Source organism: Lactuca sativa, chromosome 8, assembly GCF_002870075.4.
Source record: "Lactuca sativa cultivar Salinas chromosome 8, Lsat_Salinas_v11, whole genome shotgun sequence".
Lineage (NCBI taxonomy): Eukaryota > Viridiplantae > Streptophyta > Magnoliopsida > Asterales > Asteraceae > Lactuca > Lactuca sativa.
This window is the reverse complement of record NC_056630.2, coordinates 156,074,531-156,083,549: the sequence shown is the minus strand read 5'-3', so window position 1 is coordinate 156,083,549 and position 9,019 is coordinate 156,074,531.

Here is a 9,019-nt window from a genome sequence, read left to right as displayed (position 1 = left end):
ATGGATCTCCTCATCACTAGCACTCGGCCTCTCAGGGTCACTAGAGCCTAAACCTCGGGCAACCACCATACTAAAACACACAAGAAAAATATCAGAAACAGGCTAAAGCGTATACACACTCTGACAAGTTCCTTAGTTTCCTAAGATGCCTCCTTGAGCCGCGTATAGATCCGGTGCTTTCAGTAGTACGGGCCTAATACTACCTTCCACACCAACTCGTATTTGTCTCAAGTGTTCCTTTCAAGACCCTAAGTCACAAGAACTTTATTCCTCAAGATCATCTATACACCCACCCTGCCGGTTCCTCGGAACCATTACTAAACACCTAGGTACTCATTCTAGACTGCTCCCTAGAACCGCTCCACCTCACAAGATCTCTGATATCTTTGCTATTTGGTTCACACATGCTAATCGTACACAATACAAAACCCTATTGACAGTGGAATAAATAATTTCACCTCATGTCCAAAACTAAACAAGGAATAGGAAGAAAGGATAAATTAGGAATTCTAAGGCAACCACTGCAAGAAAAACAAGATTTTGTTAGGGAAGGGCATTATGGAATGTATTTTCGTTGTTAATCTGCAATGGATCATGCTATGGAATCTCGTTCCATAGCAAGGTTTCTACCACATTGTTTACGGAATTTATTTTCGGTAGCGACCATGGGACTTGCTAAGGAAAATGCTACCAACTCTATCTCCCTTGCTTTTAGGCTACCGATATTTCTATGGAAAAAACATTTGTGGCAATTGTCCAATGAAATTTTTGTACTGCTGCTATGGAATTAATTATCGTGGTTAATATGCAACATAATTTTTCAATGGAAAACAATTCCATAGTTGCTTTGCTATGGAAGTACCATTTGTAGGTATTTGCTAAGGAACTATGGCATGGGATTTGATTTCCTTTGCATGTTTTTCTATGAAAAAAAAAGCCTAGCTAATTTGTGACAACATTTGTTATGAAATTAAATTCCATTGCAATGTTGGTAAGGAGTAGTTCAAATTAATAGATATTTAGTTATGGAAATTTGCAATGGCAATAAAACTCGTGGATTTTTTAGTATTGAGCAATAATGCGTTGCAACTGTTGTTACCAATTTTGGTAGGAATTATTTTTTTGTAAAGTATTTTACATTAATTATAGTGCCATATTATGGAATTTATTTGCATAAATAAAGTGTCCAATCCAACTCCCAAATTCACAAGCCCACTAGCCGAAGAAATACATTAGGGCAAATCGATGTCGCCTTCTTCAAGCAGTAACTTAAGGCTATGCGGATGTGGACATCCGGTTGGAATGCAGATAGCATGGACGCTAAAGAATCCTATACGGAGGTTCCTTGGCTGCACAAACTACAATGACGAAAACATAAATTGTGGTTTTTTTCGTTGGATTAACCCACATTTGTCGAACAAGTGGTATAGAGAGAAGATGTAAGAGTTGAGAGCTCAAGCCAATGGTGAAGATGTCATTTTAGATGCCCCCCCCCCCCCCCCCCCGACGCTCCTGTCAATTTTCATGTTAATGAAACTCCAAATCAAGTTGTTATTCAAGATACTAATGAACATGGTAATGACCCTTAAGTTAAAGGTGGTAAAGTTGGAATTATCAAGTTCATGATGGTGTTTTAGGTTTGTTTCTTTGTTGGGATGTTGTATGCTTAATAATTTTATTATGTTACTATGATCAATGGAGGAATTGTTATTATGATCATTAGAATTGGTAAGCTATGGTATGAATGATATGTTTTTGAATTGGTAATATATTTTGTTTGTTTTATTACATTTTATATGTCTCATAATACATGAAAGAATAAACATTTGTTATTATGTTTATGTTATCTTGAATAATTTTTTTACCATTTCAATGTAAAGAAACTAGATTATAACATAAACGATTACTTAATTGGATATTTAATGAAAATATTGTACATAAAAATATCTCAAAAACACGTTTCCCCTTTTAGTAAATACTTTTAATGTACTACAGAATGATAAAATTTCATTTTATTTAATTCTCATGAAGGGCACTAATACATAACATCACATTTACCAATTCACATACAAAAACTAAAAATTAGACATGTAACCATCCTTCTATAAAGAAACAAAAACATCTATTCAATATCTTATTCTTCCTCCTCTTGTTCTTCATTGCTCGATGTACTAATCACATAACTACCCTCAATGTCAGGAATGTCATCATTGTCATCCTCATGAATTTCACCTTCTTCATCAATGTTATTTTCATTATCTGAACTGCTAGTTGGCATGTCGTGATCATCATAGTTTTATGTATCGACTGTAGTTGGTGTAATGATTTAATTTGATTCAACTTCATCTTCTTGGAAAGCAACGTCTTTCTGAGGATGATTTTCACGTACATTAGTCCAGCTACGAGGTTTAACTTTAAATACAGCCCACCTGTCTGAGTTGTTTGTTTTCAAACTTAGGTAAGGAATGTAACACACCTGATTGGCATGCATGGCTAAAACAAACCGCTCAAACTTGTTGTATTTTCTTTTGATGTTTATCTTGACCAAGTTATATTATTTGTGAACCTTATCTCCTATGTTATGTGTTGGATTGTACCAATGACATTTAAACAAAACTGTGGTTTTAATTGGGTAACCAAGGTACTCGACTTCCAAAATTTCCTCTACCTTACTGTAATAATCATCTCATTGGCTACTAACATGCAATCCCCTAGTGATTGTTGACTTGTTCAGACCATGAGCTTCTATGTGAAACTTGTAACCATTGACAAAGTATACACTATATAATTTCACTCTCCTGAATGACATTTTGGAAAGTTCATATATATATATATATATATATATATATATATATATATATATATATATATATATATATATAGGGGGAAAGGGAATATACATTACAGCCCCACCTAAGCTTAGGTACTAAACCTATAAAATATGTTGTTTTCACTTTGTAAATATATCATCCTCGACAACATTTCTTTCCTCCATTATTGTTTTACTATTCTTATTTTCTTTCCTCCATTAGTGTTTATTACTTCACCCCAGTGAACATTACTTTTTTCCACTGTCTTGAAGATCTAAGTAATCAATATTCTTGCTTCTTTATCAAAACTATTGCGTCGATCTTGAATCTACATCTTCAATTTTTAATCGTGAATCAAATAACCACAATCTTTATATAGTAAAACAACGTATTTTCATGAGGTTTAGTACCTAAGCTTATGTGGGGCTGTAATGTATATTCACTTGTTCCTATATATATATATATATATATATATATATATATATATATATATATATATATATATATATATATATATATATATATATATATATATATATATATATACTTGTTCTTTATCCGTATCTTACGTGCATATATGATAAATGGTAAAGCACTTAATTAGAGTTAATTATAACCATAACAAAAAATAATAAAATTTAAAAAAATATAAAATTAACATCCACATAGTTTTCAGACCATACTGCAAAGTTCTTCTCAACTTCAGCTGCAAGCTCCTATTCATCCATATCCCCAATAAGTTCACTCAAATCTTCTTCAAATATTTTGTATTACCATTTAAATAACATTTTGAAATTTACTATGATGTAATAAACAAACTCATGTATGTAAATGTTATTCAGAGCAATTACACAACAAATGGTTATTATAATTAAAAGTGAAGTATATATTAATTACCTGATGTAATGTTTGATCTTATCTTCGTTAAGGAGTATGTAAGTTTGGGCAACATGCAATTCTTCATCAGACAGCATTCTATTCCTGAATCTTCCATAATGACGACCATGATATGAAAATATATCTAAAATTTCGTTTTTATCATCTGGCTGCTAATCTCTCCTCCATCATCATTTCGAGGAACCTTTTTATTACGTGTGGGGACACCATTCTCGAAATAATGAGAGAAAAATATTGATGATTCGCGAAGCATGTACGCGTTAACAACGTACCCATCCACTCGCGCTTTAGCTTTCACATCTTTTTTCAACTGATTTAGATATTTATAGATAAGAAGATTTAAATTAGCTTACAAAATAGCAACATACATTTTGATGTAACATACAAACCGTTGAAATGGATACATCCACCGATATTGGACAGGACCGACTATCTTCGCTTTGTATGGAAAATGTACTGTTAATGTTCCATGGAGTTAAAAATACCAGGGACGAAGATGGTCAATAATTTACATAGAATTATTGGGATCTCGTCTTCAATCCTTTCCACGTCTTTTGTTGTGATTGATATTGTTGTTAATGTTTTGAAGAAAAGACACAACTCTGTTAATGCTTCCCACACATGTTTTGGCAACATCTCACGAAATGTGATTTGCATCAATCTTTGCATAAAAACATGACAATCGTGCCGTTTCATTCCGAACAGTCTACACTCGGTTAAATCAACATCTCCCCAAATTAGAAACATAACTGTCGGGGAAACACAATTTTTGCACCCAATTGCATATGGCTTTCTTTTGATTCTTTTCTAGAGCATAGTACGCTCTATGATCATCTTCGACTCCTTTTCTCTTCCTACAATAGAATTTCAGATCTCTTCTTGCTGGTACATTGTCCTTCGTCTTTGGTTTGACATCCATTACAGTGTAAAAAAAGGTTCTCAAATATATTTTTCACAATATGCATAACATCAAAATTATGTCTAATGAGATTTGTTTTCCAATATGGTAAATCCCAAAATATGATTTTCTTTCTCCAACCATGATCGCCACATGCTTTGTTTACATCATCAACATTTAGTTTAGTCACTTTTACCAAACCTAATTGTTCAATTTCCCTTAAAATTTGTTCGCCATTATTAGTTGGAGGAGGACCTTCTGTCACTTCAATATTCCTCTTGAACTTATTTTTATCCTTTCGATATGGGTGATTTACCTGTATAAATCTTCTATGGCAGTCAAACCATGACATCTTATTACCATTCTTTAGTCTGAATGCGTGTGTATGTTTCCCACAATGTGGACATGCTAGCTTACCTGTTGTAGACGATCCTGACAACATTGCATATGCTTGAAAATCGCTTACTATCCACATCAAAGCTGCTCGTAAATGAAAATTTTGTTTTGAAGTTATATCATATGTTAATACGCCTTCTTCCCATAATTGCTCCATTTCTGCAACAACTGGTTGCAAAAATATATCTATTTTATGCTTTGGTTTTGATGGTCCTGGCACAAGTGCGGTAAAAAACATGGAAGGCTCTTTCATGCACATAGAAGGTTGAAAATTATAAGGTGTTATAATAATAGGACAAGATGAATATTGTTTTCCAAATGATCCATGTGGTGCAAACCCATCTATACATAGGCCTAATCTAACATTACATGTTTATGCTGCAAATGAAGGATGAATTCTGTCAAAGTGCTTCCAAGCTTCTAAATCAGATGGATGACACATTACTCCAGCATCATGTCCATGATCCTCGGAGTGCCATTTCATCGAAGAGCCTGTAGCTTGTGAAGCATGCATTCTCTTCAACCTTGAAGTCAAAAGGAAAGTAAAACATTCTCTTAAAGGGTACGCAAGAACATCTGACCAAATTTTTTGACCGTTTGTACCTATCTGCATTACAAAGTTTGCACCGATAAATCTTTTTTCTCCCCTCCAATATATCATACATCCAGTCCTGCAACAGTCAATCATCTCCACAGGAAAACCTAGTGCTTGTATTAACTTTTTGCTCTCGTATAAACTACCTACCATATTATTCTCCTCCGGTAACACATCATTTATCAATTGGCAGATAGCATCATAGCTTTGTTCAGGTATTTGATACTCTGATTTTATATTCAATATTCTAGCTACAGCAGACACTTGTGTGACTTTTTACATCCATACCATAACACTTTATCAGCTGCGTCTAGCATATCAAAGAATTTTTTATCTAGTGCATTTGGCTCCTTCTTAAGATTGCTAGTAATAAAATCAAGAGCCATTGCATCTATGACCATTTCTCTATAAGTACATTCACTTTCATTCTAATTTGTGTTTGGATCACCCACCCCTAAAAACGTATTTTCATCATCAATGGATGTTTTGTCACACCCCGAAAACCAAAGGCGGAAACATTTCCGGGGCGGACTCCATGTTGAGTATCAAATCCAATACACATAGTAAGCAAAGTAAACAACCATTACATTACATATATAAAAGTTTACATTTGTTTCAAAAGTAAATTGTACAAGTGTGATACATAGTATATATGAACAAAACGAGACGAGTCTTCTACGCACTCCGTCTTCACCAAAAGAGATCGTCGGGTACCTGTCTAATGCGGACCTGAGAATACAAGCAGTTTGAAAATCAGCATAAAGCTGGTGAGTTTATAAGCGGTTAGTTTTCTGAAAATGTACGAGTTCCTTTAGTTTCCTGAAAAAGTGGTTATCCAAGAAAATCCCATACTTTCTTAAAATTTGGTTACCAAATCCAAAATGTGATGTAAAAGATGTACATTGAAAATATGATTGTTCTTGTGAATTGTAAAATTTAGTTATCTAAATTGTTACACTTTTCTGGTTATGTACTACTGTTACCCAGGAAAATCCTATATTTTCCTACATGTGTGTGTGTGAACTGTTACCGATTCTGATTATGTTCAATGTTATCCCCAGGAAAATCCCATATTTTCCTGAATGTGTGTGTGTGTGTGCGAATTGTTACCGATTCTGATTATGTTCAATGTTATCCCCAGGAAAATCTCATATTTTCCTGAATGTGTGTGTGTGTGCGAATTGTTACCGATTCTAATTACGTTCAATGTTAACCCCAGGAAAATCCCATATTTTCCTGAATGTGTGTGAAGTCTCCTGAAAGTCTGATTAGCCTTAAATGTACATTAGTTTTAACACATATATAAAACTAATAATTAAGTGTAAAGTGTTCATAATCTTGATTGCGAGTCCTTAACCATACTTCAGACTAGATATGACTCGGGCCAGGGCCAGTATCCTTTTTATGACTTTCGTCACCCTTGAACCTTTCGGTTCGGCTGTAGCTAGCAGCCAGGTGCGGGATAGTCAGTCTCGTATAGATCTATACACTCAAGTCACGTTCTCCCTCCTGGAGATTCTGGTTACAGGGGTAGTCCTCCACTCTCTCGTGCCAAGGAAGTGTTACAGAGGACGTGTCTCCAATCTTTAAGATTACTCTTTACTTCTCGTGCCTAGGGAAGTAGTATCTATGACTAACTAAGTTCTAATGGTGCCTGTCCTTTACACTCGATCCTAGGTGTTTTATTAAGGACATTACAAATGTTTTATGTTTTCTAATGGTGTCTGTCTTTTACACTCAAGCCTAGGGTGTTTTATTAGAGACATTACAAATGTTTTATGTTTTTTAATGGTGTCTATCCCTTACACTTGAGCCTAGGGTGTTTTATTACAGACATTACAAATGTTTTATGATCTTTATCAATATAAGTATGAACAATCAATTGTGAAACATAACAGTATATAATAAAAATTTAAATCGTTTAAACAACAACTCTACAAGTTAAAACAGTTTGTTAGTAGATTTTCAAGTCTTAAAAGTGTGCGAATTATGAAACCATTTAAATGAAATAATGAATTTAAGTACAAGATATTCTTGTACTTTTGCTTGTATTACCCCCCCCCCCCTGAAAACATTTAAAAACCATTGAAAAAGGGTAGGGGTATGAACTCACTATACGAGAAAACGTGTTGGTTCGGATGCTAAGTGTCGGTTCGGGGCTTGATAACGCACGAGGTTCCTATGTAATATGAAATGATATACAAATATATCTAATTAGACTTTGAACCACTAATTAGACATGAATATGCACTCCAAGATGTGAAAACACTTCAATTCAAGTGTTATGAGTGATCCGGATAGCATCTAAAGGTGTGTAGGGTCTAAATATGGAGTTTACTCTTCTAGAGTAAACTCCTTGAGGAGTTTACGGTCCATTGACTATATTCCCAAGAGTTTACGGCCGTAAACTCATGGGTGGTGGGTTCTTGGATGCCAAATGGAAAGGTCATGCACACGGGAAGGTTCTAGGGTCGATTCCATGGCTTAGGAAGTGATCGGGACTTGAAATGGCCTTAGGAATGGAGTTTACGGTCTATGAAGGTGTTCTTGGGGAGTTTACTACCTTAAACACATGATTTTACAACCTTAAACTCATGTTTGTCCAAGATCCATGGGTGTTGGTGTTTGTAGGTTAATCACATGTGATTCTAGTCCAACTTACAAGTCATTCAAGGTGATAAGGGAACTTAAACACCCATTTGAAGAGTTTATGGTCTAAGAAGATGAGTTTACAGTCTAAGAATGTTCTTGGACCGTAAACTCTAGTTTGTCTCATTTATGGATGTTTTGGTGCATTTCTTGAAGGGGTCGTAACATTATCCCCCCGTTAGATGGAATTTCGTCCCGAAATTCAAAATTAAGAAACAAATCATGGATCTGGAAAGAGATGCGGATACTTTTGTTTCATCGAGTCTTCACGCTCCCAAGTGAATTCCGGTCCCCGCTTGTCATTCCAACGAACCTTCATTATCGAGATGCGGCTTTGCTTTCTACGATCAACCTCTCAATCCATGATATCAATTGATTCTTCCATGGAGGTTCAGACTTCCATTGATTTCGATCTCATCAAAGGGATTACTAGGGTTTCGTCGGGTCGGTACTCCTTATGAACAAAGATGTGGAATACCAGATGGTTGCTGCTAAGTTCTAAAGATAGCTCAGAGAAGGCTACGGAATCGATTCCTAATGAGGATCTCGAAGGGTCTAATGTACCACGAGTTTAGTTTTCCGCACTTCCCAAGGCGTACTATTTCTTTCCAGAGTAAGACTTCCAACAAGAGAGTACATCTTCATGTGGCAGAGTACCTAAGGGTCTGATGGTTCTAAAGGAAATTTCTAGGTGGGTCTGCGATAATAGCCGGCGGGACCCAAGAATTGACGGGTTTCTATGGGCATCTCTGGTGCCGACTAATTATGTATTGC